Source organism: Pinus tabuliformis, chromosome 8 (assembly GCF_031772625.1).
Source record: "Pinus tabuliformis cultivar Carrire ecotype Pingquan chromosome 8, CPIR1, whole genome shotgun sequence".
NCBI classification, from domain to species: Eukaryota; Viridiplantae; Streptophyta; class Pinopsida; order Pinales; family Pinaceae; genus Pinus; species Pinus tabuliformis.
In genome coordinates, this window is record NC_142294.1 from 1,545,886,551 (window position 1) to 1,545,901,172 (window position 14,622).

Genomic DNA, 14,622 nt, shown 5'->3' on the forward strand with positions numbered 1-14,622 from the left:
CATTTTTATCATTTTTTAGAACTCATTAAAACTTACGAAAAAATGAAAACCATGAGTACATTTTTATCATTTTTTCGAACTCGTTAAAACTTACGAAAAAGTGAAACATCAGAGTCATCTTTAAGCTCTTTTCTGACTCCTAAAATGTGAAAAGATTGCCAAGTTTTCTTTTTAGCTCGTTAAAATAGGATTAAAAAGACAGTCCTCTTACAGCCCTTTTCTGACCGTAAAAACATGAAAAGATTGCCAGATTTTTGTCGCTTCAAATTCGATATTGGAAATAAAACGACGTGTCCTTGATCGCTTTCTACTTTTCAGATCAGAGACACTAATCATGAAAGTACTCCTTGGTCGTAAAGATCAAGCGGTTCTCTCAAGTATTATTTTATACTTTTTCGGGCTTGGGAGACACAAATTTACGAAAAAGGTCAACCCTGGAGTCTTCTTAAGTTTTTCAGACTCTCTAAAATTGAAAAACACCGAGTTTCTCCTATACTGGACTCGTTAAAATTTCACAGTAAAGGACCTGTTCAATTAGAAACAGGAACGAACCACTCCTTCTTAGGGTTCGAATCTAAACTAAGTTGGACTCATTCGAAGGATGAGCTTATAATCAAGCAAATGTTATCCTCCTCAAGCTTGTAAAAAATAAAGAGGTACTTGCCAGAAATGGTGGGGGAAAAGAGAGGAAAATGAGTCTGTTTGTCATACTTTGTAACCACTCTTGAACACGAAACTTTTATTCACCTGGGTTGGGAAATCCTTTGCCTAACAGTTGATCAAACCACATTGAAAGTCTTCAGTTGGTTTCTGGGTATTAACTTTGGGTCAATTGTCACCAAGCCATCTGTTGTGTCGTTATGTGTTCAAGAGGTCACTGCCAATAAGCCATTCATCTGCAAAATATCTGTCATCCATCTTGACCATCCCTGAGTCAATCCTTGCAACTAAATTTCTTCAACTTGATCTATGATTTCGTGTTGTGGGCTTGCCTGCAACGGATCGCTTTCTATCGACTTCAGCACATTATCTAGAAAGATGATCTAGGAATCATCAGCACCTTGAAATCTGCATGCCTCAATGGCAGGTTTCTCGCCTTTGATGACAGTTTACATGATTGACTTTCGATCGAAGGATTCCGTGACATGTTCGACATCAACACATCTACTCACATCTCATGGATTGTACTGGGTACTTTGAGAACCATTAACATCACTGGTGGTCTCTCTCACACTTGTTAACAGTTTACATCATTCACTGGTAATCAAGTGGTTTCTACCATGTTCGACGTCAACTCATTTATTCGCATGGATAGAATCGTACTATTTCGGGAAGCAGAAATGAAGACCCTGGATCTAGTTTCCGCCATCCAGGCTGCAAGGAGTTTTGTATTCATTATACAGTAGACTAATTATAAACAGATGGCTACGTCCATACTGTGTCTACATATGTCTATGATTATGATGTATTGCGAAATCATTCCTATATCAGAGCAGTAGTTAGTTTGTTAGTTAAGTTTTTGATCTGAGTATGGGAATGCCTACCTCAGCAATGATATGATCTCATATATGTATTTTGTGTTGAATATTTGCAGGTTCCGACTGGGCTCTCCACAAGATAATCCTCAAAATGATAAAGTGCTTCACCCTTCCTAGATGATATAAAACCCTGATCTACTACAGACCTCGCACTTTAGGGGGCAATCTGTTACACTAAAATTTGTCACCATGACTATTTGCAGTCAGTATGGCCCCATCAATAACCATACTGTCCTCCTTGGCAAGTCATATACCTCTGCTCCTCATGTCAAACTCCAAAAAAGAGAGAAAGCCTTTAAAAAATCAATATGACTCTGGTTCCGCACTTTCTCTTACTCTTACCTGCGGGCACGGACCTCAAGTACATAATACCTGCGTACTTGTACACTCTGTCTGTAAAGGGGTGGGTGCGTAGCCCTGTAAAAGTCAAAAGGCGCAAGTTTTACTTCAAAAAACTTACTTGCGATCGATTCTAGAGCATTCTAGAAGATGGTTTGACGTGGATTGGGCGCCTCCAGATGGTTCATGCATCCCAATGAAAGAGGAACTTATCCCATGAAGAGGGGAGCTATCCCTTTGAAAGAGGGACTTATCCCATTGATGGTGGACCTGTTTAACTTCCTCCAAAGCATTATAAATACAGGCATTGGGCCAGAGGCAAGGGAGGTTGAAAGCTGAACATTTCTAAGGGTAGATGCTGCTGAAATTAGGACTCCCTTATATAGCTTGAGAGGAGAGATCACATTCCTTTCTTAGCTTCATTTGGAAGTGGGTGAGCTGATCAAAGTAGAGGAGAACTCTTGCTGGACCCTGGGAGGGACCTGCACAGCACCAAGGCGTTGGTTGTAAGGTTTCTTTTGTTTCCAATTAATACAATTAAGTTCATTTTTCTCAACAAGTTGTTATATATAATTTGTTTCATAAACTCCTTGGTCTTTATGATGAATATGTTTTATTATATGAGTTATTCAGGTGCTATGTAATCGTTTGCTTGTTTTTGTATGCAGGCTTCAAGGAGAGGAGCTCATCTGGATCGAAGAGGCTTGGCCGCTACAAACAGCGTTGGACTAAAGGTAAGCCTTAAACACCTGGTTGCTTTTATTTTAAATGCATATTTAGGGAAAGATAGTGCTTGATTGTTTTGTTTGTCACTAGAAAAGCCTTAGTTTCTAGGGAGGTCGGTTTTGTCCGCAAAATTGACTCTTTCCGCATGACAGGGATCATGCACACAGGCATCATTCAACTTCCTGAGATCTACTTATATCCTCATTTCTTCCTTCTACTTCTTTTCTTGAATCACTATTGGGCTAACCCAATCAGATTCTTCCACTGGTTCAATAATACTTGCCGCGAGCATCTTGTCTAACTCTAAGCAAACCCTTTCTTTATACTTCAGATTGAGGCGGTAAGGTCTTTGCTTCACAGGTTTTGTCTCTGATTTTAGGGTGATCTTCATGACATCCAGGTCTCCTATTATCCCATTCAGATCTGAAAACTTTGAGGGGAACAGATCTTGATATTCGCGGAGTAGTTCGGTGACCTTATCTACTATCGCTTCATCAAAATAATTCCCAATCTTTGCAAACTTTGTCTCTGCCTTCATGCCAATGTTCACCTATCTGGTTTTGAGCACCTCGGTTATGTCTAGGTTCTCTCATTGTGGTCCTTAAACTTCGCAGTGACCTTCAGTCTCTGGAATATTAACCTTCCTCAGGTCTTCGTCTTCTTCTTCCGATGTTACATTGTCACACTCCAGCATGTGGCTTAGCTGGGTAGTCCAATCAGGTTGAATCAAATCTAGAGGATCCTGCAATATCCTGAAGATTGTTGTCTTAACCTCCTGTAAAACTTCATCAATAGGTTCAAATCTATCCTCAAAACTAAACTTCATCAAAAATCCTTGGCACAAAATATCCCATTCTTTCGTGCCATGGCGGAGTTCCGCCTCTAAGTACCAATTCATTGGTATAACATCCAAGGTATGACAAAACAAATGGACCCACTTTGGTTAAGGCTTCACTCCTATACTTCAGTCCATCTAGCCAAGTGGTCACACGGATCATTTCTCCCATCATACTTTTATGTTAATCGCACCTTTAGATGACCAAAGCATACCCTCATCATCCTTCTATATTCTTGCCAATCATCAAAGCTATCCTTTTGCGTACCCCACCATCTTACGGGGCTATTGCGCAGCACCCAATCCAATACCTGTAAGCGATGCTTATCTGGTACTTCCCTTTCAAATGCATCCAAAAAGTGATCAACATCAGTTAGGCCATCATAGTAAGGCAGATTTCTTACCTCTGATGATACACAGTGCAGTGTAGAGACTTGATGTAGTCGATTTTGCGAGTGCTTTAGTTCTTCATCTAAATTTGATGTGTAGGAGCTCTAGTGTCCCATGCAATACATCTGTCTGCTGTCGAATTCACCCAATCCTGATCTCACATCGTTATTTTGTAAATTTGGTCCAAATCGTCATCGCTTTCATAATCACGGACTCGTTCAGTATAGCACATTCCTTCTGCAGGGTCCAGTGGCACCACTATGTGGAGGAATTTCTTTTCAAATATCATATTTTTCTTCTTTAGATTGATTACCCCATTCATGTCAGTGGCCCAATCTTTCCCAAGGAGCGTGGGGTAGGGATTGTTGTCATCCACAATCTCTATCACTTCAAAATCCGCTAGTGCGCTCATGCCTTCGATATCAATTGTAACCCCCTAAAACCTCCCTATTGGGATGATTTTCTGTTGATTCCCCATCCTTAACTGAATTAGAGACCACTGTAGTGCAGGTCTCCCCATTCTCTCCCATGTCTATTTTGGCAAAACATTCGTGTCAAACCCTAGGTCCAAGATAATTTGGCCCATTTTGTATTCTCTTATTTGTGCGATGAGTCTCATCTCATGTCCAGTCCTCCCTTATGCTTACCAAGCTTTCTGCCTACACGCGGTCCGTCAGTAGCATTTTCCCTTCCAGTGCACCTATTGATTAGATCCTACAATCCCTTCAGATCCTTGCTATCACAGATTAGTTTCATGCAGGTCTCCAAGAATGTGGTAATCATGGACAAGTCCATTCCTTCAGCTGGCTTCTCTTGACTCCCTAAGGTAGAGGCCTCAGCGAAACTTTTCTTCACTTCCATAAATGTTTCTTTTGCATGTTCTAAATCAAAAACGGTTTCCTTTTCTAGTGCTTTGTGGACCCACTTGACTTCTTCGGGCTACTTCACCTTATCCTCACCAGTCTTCACTCCACTTTGCAACACAATATTTACCTTAGGGTCTTCCTCATGAGGCTCAACCCTCATCATCTGCAGGTTCTGAGTTGGTTGTTGAGGTTGCCCCCTTCTCATGTATCTTAGCTAAAAATATAGGGAAATCCTCCATTGCATGGTCAAACTGAGTACAATAGCGGCATGACAACCGCATCAGATTCTAGCGTCAGGTTCATGCATAGTGTGTTGGTCCTCCACAATTGTAACAAATAACCTTCCCTCGACCTCTACAAGGTCCTCCTTCACCTCGGCCTCATCCACGCCCCTGCTACTCGCCTTGTGCTCCTCCAACACCTTAGTCCAGAGGCCACATTTCTTCTTGCACCCTGTATGCAGGTGCCTTGTCCATCATTAATTCATAACTCCAGCAATTGCGCTCATGACCCACAGATTGACAGAAGTTGCAGAAGAGTTGCTACGTTGTCTGTACGAATTTCTACAGCAAATGGAAATTGTCTGTCACATGTTTCCTACCTACCTAACAGATAGCACACCATAGTGTAGGACCTACACTTGGCCCTACTATAGCTTCTTGCCTTAGAGTCATTGGTTACCCTGCTGCAACATAATTCACGAAAACCGGACAGTGATCTTTGTCATGCCCCTGCATTTTGAACTTTAGGCACCATACTTCTTCACATGCATCTGGCCGAGTTGTTCTGTCCTTTCTCAGACTTTACATTTCGAGGCAAAGGTTTTGCAACTACACATGAATCTGCTAAACCCCCATATTAGCATCTTGCATTAGCATCTCGTGTAATCTCATCACGATTTCTAGAGCTTCCGCCTGGGTCCCGATCTTCTGTTGTGATAGTGCAACCCTTAGATGAGGCAGGAGCGAGGCCACAAACCATTCGCGATGCTGCCCATCAGTAAAATTCATGTTGGCTTCATGGATCGTACACTTCAATCTCTGATCCAAATCCCAGGGTGTCTCACCAGGCTTCATCATGATCTCTTTGAATCCCACAATTGATTGTGCCTCAAACTTAGGTCTACTAAATTCCTTATTCAGTGCAGTCTAGATATCTGTCAACGCAAACATCAGATTATCAATGCAATACTTAATGTACCAAGTTAGTGCGCGGTCCTGCAAAGCACTAACCAATGTCACTTTCTTCATTTGATCATTTGTGATACCCTAAGCTTCCCATATATCCTTCACGATGAACCAAAACTAGTTTGGATCTTCATTTGCTACACCCTTGAACACAGGTAGCTTTACAAAGTTCGCCATGTTGAACGGTGGTGGGGGTGGTAGCGGTGTGGGTGAGGGGGTAAGTGGTGGAGGTGAGGATGGAGGCGGTGTGGGTGGATGAGGTGAGGATGGAGGCAGTGTAGGTATTCGCAGGAATCCCTGTCTTATCAACTGAATAGCGCTTAGCAGAGAAGCCTGTGCTTCTCCTTCGTCATCACTTAGAGAAGGCTCAATCAGTTGGCTATATTCAAGGCCTTTTCTTCTTTCACCCCTGAAATTCATTCCACTTCGCGTAGCCCCAAACATCAAGTTAACTGCATAACCTGCTTTTCACACAAGAGCATCTTAATCCAAGTGTTTAATGATTTCAAATACTTACCTCACACCCTTTGAAGAAGCGGCCCTCTGCTTCACTCTGACCGACTAAAGTATCAACGGTGAACTCTGTCACAAACCCTCCTATGATACAATTGAGCCAATGATCAACAATGCATGCGATCTTATCTTCTGAGGCTTCCAATTTCCATACTAACTCCGGGGTCCAGTCAATCGAACCGTCAAGCCTCCACCTCCTTTGGTCGTCTGCCAACTTCGTGATCCACTCATATAATTCAACCAGGAAGGAACAGAAGAACATTTCATGTATCTCTATGTATATATATCTATCCAACCATTGTTCTTTCGTCAATCATGGATTCTTGTTTTCGTGCGTCGTGAATTCGTTGATCTTTCTATCCAACGACTCTTCAATCTCCTTCTTAGTTGGATTCCAATGATGCGACATCACAGATGTCGTTATGCAGATCCCAGTCCTGGCAATGGAACCATTTGTTGGCTTGATGGTCCCTGACCCAGGTTCAACATTAAGTAGCCAAGAAAATCCCTACACCACTGGCCCTTTCGGCATCAATCCGCAAAGCGCGGACTAAAGTCTCACCCAAAGTAGTATGGGGGGATGCAGGAACCAAGTTTCCGCACCATGAGATGGTTGTGATGTTGGTTATATGCCCTAACCTTCCTTCGCACTAACTGATAAGCCCTTTAGGGCTTACGAAAGTACTTCTCTTATCTGTTCTTGAAGCCTCTGTGAAAGTCTTCGATCATCCTTCACAGACCCTAAATAGATAGATCAGGCACTTACGTGCCTCTATAATTACTCTTACTTCTGTAGCTACTCAAATTTGCTTAAGCATTGGTTAACTTTAACATGCATTATGGTTATCTTCACGTAAACAAATATTCTTAATTGCGTTCATATGACAAAGTAAAATACATGGATTCGCACACCAATATAGCATTAATTCATAACCCAAGTATTCAACATAACATAAGCGCACATTCATAACAGAAGTAAGATAACGCATACACAGATAATTCAAAAATACTTCTCTTTATTGATAATATAGATTCCCAGTATAGACTCTGACTACCCTGCGCACACAGCTGCAGGGATCTGCACACTCAACTGCAAACTTCTACCCTAGGCCTCTGCACACTTAGCTATAGAGCCTCTTCCTACGCTAAGACTCTTCGCTCTTAGCTCTCACAGACCCATGCATAAAAACATAACAAGACTCCCTAAACTGAGCTACCTTAGAATCTTCTATGACTCCATTTTTATACAATCCCATGGTTTGTGGACCAAGGGCGGATCTCATCAAGCTGACACAACTATCTAAACTAAGGGCGGAAAACCATTTTTGACTGCTTACATCATCGCACTCCACATCCACAAAATGCAAAGGCTTTACATTCTTTACTATAAAATTTGGGCCTTTAGCCCAAAAACTTGGGCTTTTAACCCCAAAATTGACCCCAAGGGACCCGTTCCCAACACTGAGAAGCAACCCAACATGACAACATAACAACATGACAACCATAATGACACAACACCCATACCGCTTATTGGAGTTTTATAACACAACTCATGGCGGTATTTACATACATATACGAAAACATCATACCAAAAAGATATACCAAAAACATTCAATCAACCAGCAAATAGAGAAGGATACATAGCCCACATCTGATCTGCCATCTCCCATGTAGCTTCATCGGCCCAAAGTTATTCCACTTCACTTTAACCTACTCGATTGCTTGGTTCTAGAGCATGAGAATATTTCTCTACAATATACACTGAGATTCTTGCTGGAATTCTCCATTTGGCTCCACCTACAATACAGACCATTCAATCACATGATCAACATTTTTAACATACTTATTAAGCAATGACACATGGAAAATATCATGGAATTTCACTGTCAGAGGTAGTGCACATCAATAGGATATGGGTCTAATCCTCTCAAGAATATTGAAAGGTCCGTAAAACATGGGTGCTATATTGGCACACTATCTAATCTTCAAGGACCTCTTCTTCTGCTTGACGCGCAAAGACACTTGTTTCCCAAACTGAAATTCCTTAAACAACTTGTTCCGATCTGCATATCTTTTCTACATGTTTTATCCTGCCTTTAGATTCTTCTTGACTACCTGCATTTCTTGTTCCATCTCTTCCAATATATTTGGTCTAATCAACATCATGTTCATTGGATCACTCCAACTGATGGGAGTATTACAACTCTACCCATATAGTGCTTGAAACAGACTCATCCTCATAGATTCTTGATACCATTTGTTATAAGAACACACAACCAATGGAAGGCAATACTCCCATATCCTTTGTTGATGCATTACATACATCCTCAACATGTCTTCCAATATCTTGTTGACCCTCTCTGTCCATCCATATTTATACGAATGATAAGTTGTGTTGAAGGTCAACTTTGTCCCCAAACCTAAAAACAGCTCCTTCCAAAACTTGGAAGTGAACTTAGCATCCATGTCTGACAAAATCTTCCTTGGAACACCATGCAGCCTCACTACATCTCTGATGAATACCTGTTCCACCTCACTAGCTGAATAAGTAGACTTCACTAGAATGAAGTGTTCTACTTTTGTCAAACTTTCCACTACAACCATGAAGGAATTATTCTATCTAGATGTCCTCAGAAAACCTGTGATGAAATCCATTGAAATGACCTCCCACTTCCACTTTGTAATTGGAATCAACCGTAGTAGTCCACCTAGATGCTTACATTCTTCTTTCACTTGTTGACAATCCAAAGATCTAGCCACAAACTCTGCCATGTCCTTCTTTAGATTCCAGAAATGATAAAACTTCTTCACTATTCTCAATTTCTACTGGTATCCTCGGTGACCTAAATATGATTTTGTGTGAAACTCTCACAAGATAGTCGTCTTTAGCTCATTGTAATTCAAAACATATATAATGTCCCTAAAGCTGACCAAAACATATGTTGTAATACAATAGTCTACATCCTGACCACCTTTACCCTGTTGTAACCTGTGCATGAGCTCCATGTACCTATCATCCGGTTGTCCTTCCTGTAAGATCTGATCTTGTAAGTTTTTCCCATACAAACTCATAGTTGCTATGAGATTTACATGTAATATCCTTTTTAAGAACACCTGCAACCTTGTTCTGCTTACCGTTAATGTACCTTATCTCAAAGTCAAACTCACTAATCATGGCTAACCATGTAGGTTTCTTGGCATTAAGATTCGGTTGGTCAAATAGATACCTCAATCCACTATGATCACTCATCAAGATGAACCTCCTACCAAGAAGATAGTGTCTCCACATCTTCAAAGCATGGATGAACGCTGCCAACTCAAGATCATGTGTCAAATAATTCTGCCCATGATCATTCAATTTTTGTGACTCATACCACACTACTTATCCTTCCTGCTTAAGGACTCCACCAAGTCATCTCTTGTAAGAATATGTGTATACCACAAATTATTTGTCTGGATTTGCAATATTTAGCACTAAAGCATTTGTCAACAATTGCTTCAACTGTTCAAAACTTGTTGCACATTCCTTTTTCCATTCAAATTTATTACCTTGCCTCTATAGTGACGTAATAGGATATGCAATCTGAGATAAGTTCCCGATGAACTTCCGATAATACCCTTCTTGACCCATAAATGATCTTACCTCATCCATGTTTCTAGGAGTTTCCCACTCCACACTAGCCCTTATCTTCTCTGGATACACTTCTATGCCTTCCTTGGAGACAAAATGTCCCAAGTAATGTGCCTCCATCTAAAAGAAATTGCATTTACTTAGTTTAGCATGCAATTGATGCTCTCTCAGCAATCTCAATACTTATTCTAAGTGCTAAGCATGTTCTTCCTCATTCTTAGAATATATGAAGATGTCATCAATGAATACAATAACAAAATTTTCCAGATAAGGATCCAACACATTATTCATCAAGCACATAAAGGTAGCTAGAGAATTAGTCAAACCAAATAGAACTACAAAAAATGCATAATTCCCGTACCTGTTCCGAAAATCAGTCTTGTATATGTCCTCTTCCTTGATGTGTACCTAATGATATCCTGCTCTAAAATCAATCTTCAAGAACATTGTTTCTCCCTTCAATTGCTCAAACGAGTCATCAATCCTCGACAACAAACACCTGTTCTTGATGGTCACTTTGTTTAATTGCCTATAATCAATGCATAGGCTAAGAGTACCATCCTTCTTCTTCACTAACAATATCGGTGCACCCCAAGGTGATACACTTGGCCTAATGTATCCCTTGTCAAGCATTTCCTTCAACTATAACTTTAGCTCTACTAACTCTAGTGTTCTCATCTTGTACGATGCCTTCGATGTTGGTGTTTCCCCTAGTACCAACTAAATGGAAAATTCCACTTCTCTATGAGGCGGCAACTCTGAAATCTCTGCTAGAAACACATCCTAAAACTGCTACAAGATCAGGTACCTGCTCATTACCTCTGCATCCTCAACCTCCTTAGCTATATCACTAGAAATATGAGATCCAAATAACACACACCCTTTTCTATGACTGTGCTTTTCCCACATAGTTGTCACCATTATAATTGGTGTTTCCTTCTTCTTACCCTACAAGATCCTCTTTTCTCCATTGTCATACAAGCACTCAATGGTCTTGTCATAACAATCCACTTTGGTCCGATGAAGATACAACGGATCCATACCCAAAAGCATACTATATGATCCCAACGACAATACATTCATATGTGTTGAGGTAGGCATACCATTCAACTCGAACGCACAAGCTCTTACCCAGTGATACACTCTCTTCTTTTTACCTGTAGCCAACTACACTAACCAGAACTCTACATGCACTTGTTTATTCAAACCACACTTATCCATCAGGTGAGGAATATCATAACAATAATTGGATCTAGGGTCAATAAAAATGGAAACAAATTGATCACAAAGCTTATTGACCATCTCGATAGTAGTGGCCTAGTGCTCTACCTGCTTATTATCCAGCACTGCATAAATCCGTGGAATGCTCTTCCAAACATCCCCAACTATATGCGCTTCCTGTGCACTATAAATCTAAGGCCTAACACCCTGATTCTACAAAGAATCCCTGTTAAGATGCTCCTTGCCACATGTCCAACACTGCAACCATCTTGTACCATCACCTTTATTCTACTACCCTCCATGTTGTGACTCATTAAAACTGAAATGAAAAAAGGTACCAACTGATCCTCATAAGCCTTTTTATTAATGAGGCCTCTATTTTCTTCAATTTCCATGATTTTCATAAATAAAATGTCAATTAATGCCACTTTTCCTTTTCAAAGCCTTTGTCATTTCCTTTTCCAATTTCCTTAGCCATAATAAACCAAATGAACACCCACACTAGGATGTTTTTCCCAACATTCAACTTGGAATATGTGTCCCATGACCTTGGTTATTATTTTCCCTTTATTAACTTTATTTACATGCAATTTTGAATAGGGTTGTTACACAGAGGAGGAGTTGTGCATGCAGTTGGAGCTTTACACTAGCATGCACAACTTGGAAAGCATGTGTTTGGGATGTAGGGTTAGGAAAAAGTTAGTTCCAGCCCAAGCCTAGGTCAATAATAGATGTTGTCTAGTATCTGGGTGATGTGGTGGTCCTGGGAGGTTGCGGTATGTTTCCAATTTGTAGACCCAACTTCCATAACTGAAACTTGGATGTTGGGTCGTGTCATAGTAACACTCAACTCATGCTTGATTTGAAGAGATTGTGAAAGCAAGTAAATGTAGGGTGGGGTGTTACATGGTGGTATCAGAGCGAGGTTACAACCCTGAACCTTGAGGTAAATGCAAATTGTTATGTATGCATGTCAGTTGTTTATATGTTATTATACATGCATGTTAGCTAATTATTGTTATGGTTATGATATCCATGTATGAGCCAGTATGATTGTGATGTTGTATCCTGCTAATCTGGATTAGCCAATGTAGATGCAATGACTTCCCCTGAGATACATTGAGGTGTGATTTTGATTGTGATTTTAATTAGATAACAATGGCATATTATAGGAAATAGAATCCCAAGAGATGAATAGCATAATAGTTGAGTACAGTTCATATGAATCTTTGTAGATGCCTAAAGAGATATTGGTAGGATGGGAGAGATCAGTTGAGCAATAGGATGAGGGACATTATCCTAGTTTGGAAGATACATTGAGAAGTTTGAAGGCATAAGTTGCATGGCAGACAATGAGAGGTTGATTGAGGCATAGGAAAGGCTTCCCAAAGATCAAGAAATGTAATTCAAGGTTAATGTAGTCATCGTCTAGAGCCTTTCAGATTTGTAGAAGGAGAGACAGTTTGGAATCATTCATGGAGACAGATAGGAAGAAAATACTAATTTTGCAGATGAAAGGAGGTCTTGGAAAGGTCACAGGATGGACAAAGATGATATAGTGAAGAGTGGAAAATCCTTGGACACACTTGAGAGGAGGGTTAGTACTCATGGATTTTATTGTAGCTAAGATTCTAAGAGACATCATCACCATCACCGCCAACATCCTTATAGGAGGAGTGAGAAGAGATATTTGGTTGAAGAATTCAAGAAAGACAAGCCTCCTACATTTGATGGAGAAATGAATAAATCAGAAGATGGAGAAGCATGGTTTCTTGGGATGAATAAATTCTTCATATTGCATGATTACTCAGAAAAAATGAAAGCCAAGATAGCTATCTTCAATCTCAAGGGAAAAGTAGATATTTGATTGGAAGATGTTAAGCATTTCAGAGGAATCAGAGAAGAGAAGTTGATTTGGGATGAGTTTGAAAGACTCTTCAGGAAAAAGTACTTGTCTAAGAGGTATTATGACATAAAGGCTGAGGACTTCTATGAGCTCAAGATGGCTTCCATGAAATATGAAGAGAACACAACCAAATTTCTCATTAGATAAATTTTGAGGTAAAATATGGGGCTCAAAACAAAAATATACAACAAAAAACAACTTTATAGAAACCAATAGGCTTCAATATGATGATGTCAACCATGGGGGTTGATTCACCATTTTTGGAGTAAAAAGGTAAAATGATAAAATAAAGAATAAAAATAAAAAACTACTTTTTCAACTCTTATTTTCAACTTATATCCCTACGATTTTACTCAAATTTTGAGTAGGACAACTCGTTGGATGCAAAATTTAATTTTCCATCCAAGGAGTACCCATGTTTCATACTTTTGATTGACCCTACTACACAAAAATAATTGAAATACAGGAAAAAGCATGATTGCAAACAAATTTTTTCATGTATTTCAAATTTTGTGTGTAGTAGTGTCCATTAAAAGTATGCAACATGGGTACTCCTTGGATTAAAAAAAAAAAATTGCATCCAACGAGTGCTCCCACTTAAAATTTGAGTAAAATCGTAGGGAGATAAGTTGAAAATACTAGTTTCAAAAATAGTTTTTTTTTATTTTTCCCTTCAAAACTTGATGAGGTAATCTAATCTTATTTTATTATTTCTACTATTATTTTATAATATTCCTTAGGAGGCCCATTTTAGACCTCAAAATTTCTCTAATGTAGAGTTGTTGAGATATGTGCCTTATCTCAAGGATGAGAAAGCAAAGATCCAAAGGTTCATAAGCGGGTTGCCAGTAGCATTCAAAGACAAGATTGAGTTTCACGAGCCTCAGTCATTGGAGAAAGTCGTCAAAAAGTTGAAGCATTGTTATGAGAAGTCAAAGCGCAAACCTGATTTCAAGTGTGACTGGAAAGGTAATTAGAGGAATAAAGGAAAATGGCCTAAGAAGCAAGGAATATCTCAAGATGTAGGTAAAATGGAAAATGTGGCACCTCATAAGAAATTCAATGTAGCTAAGACATGACATGGGTCTCAGCCAGAGGAGTAGCAGAACAAAGGCGATGGCAGAAAACATTTGAGGTGTTGGACCTGAGGTGGAGACCATCGCATGATGGATTATCCATTGCATTAGGGTGGAAGGCCTCAGATTTACAGTGCTTAGAAGGCACAGACAGTTTGGGATGTTGGTCAAAGCATTCCCTGAATCTATGCAATAGTGGATAATAGGCAAGTAGGTCATCAACCATCTATTATCGAGATGGAAGGCAAGATTTGCTATCAATTTGTTTCTATTTTGATTGATCCTGGATCGAATTATAGTTATATTAGTCCTAACCTAGTGGATCGGTGTCAGTTGAATAAATAAGTGCATGAAGAATCTTGGTGGATGCAGTTTGCTATAGGGACCAAGAGAA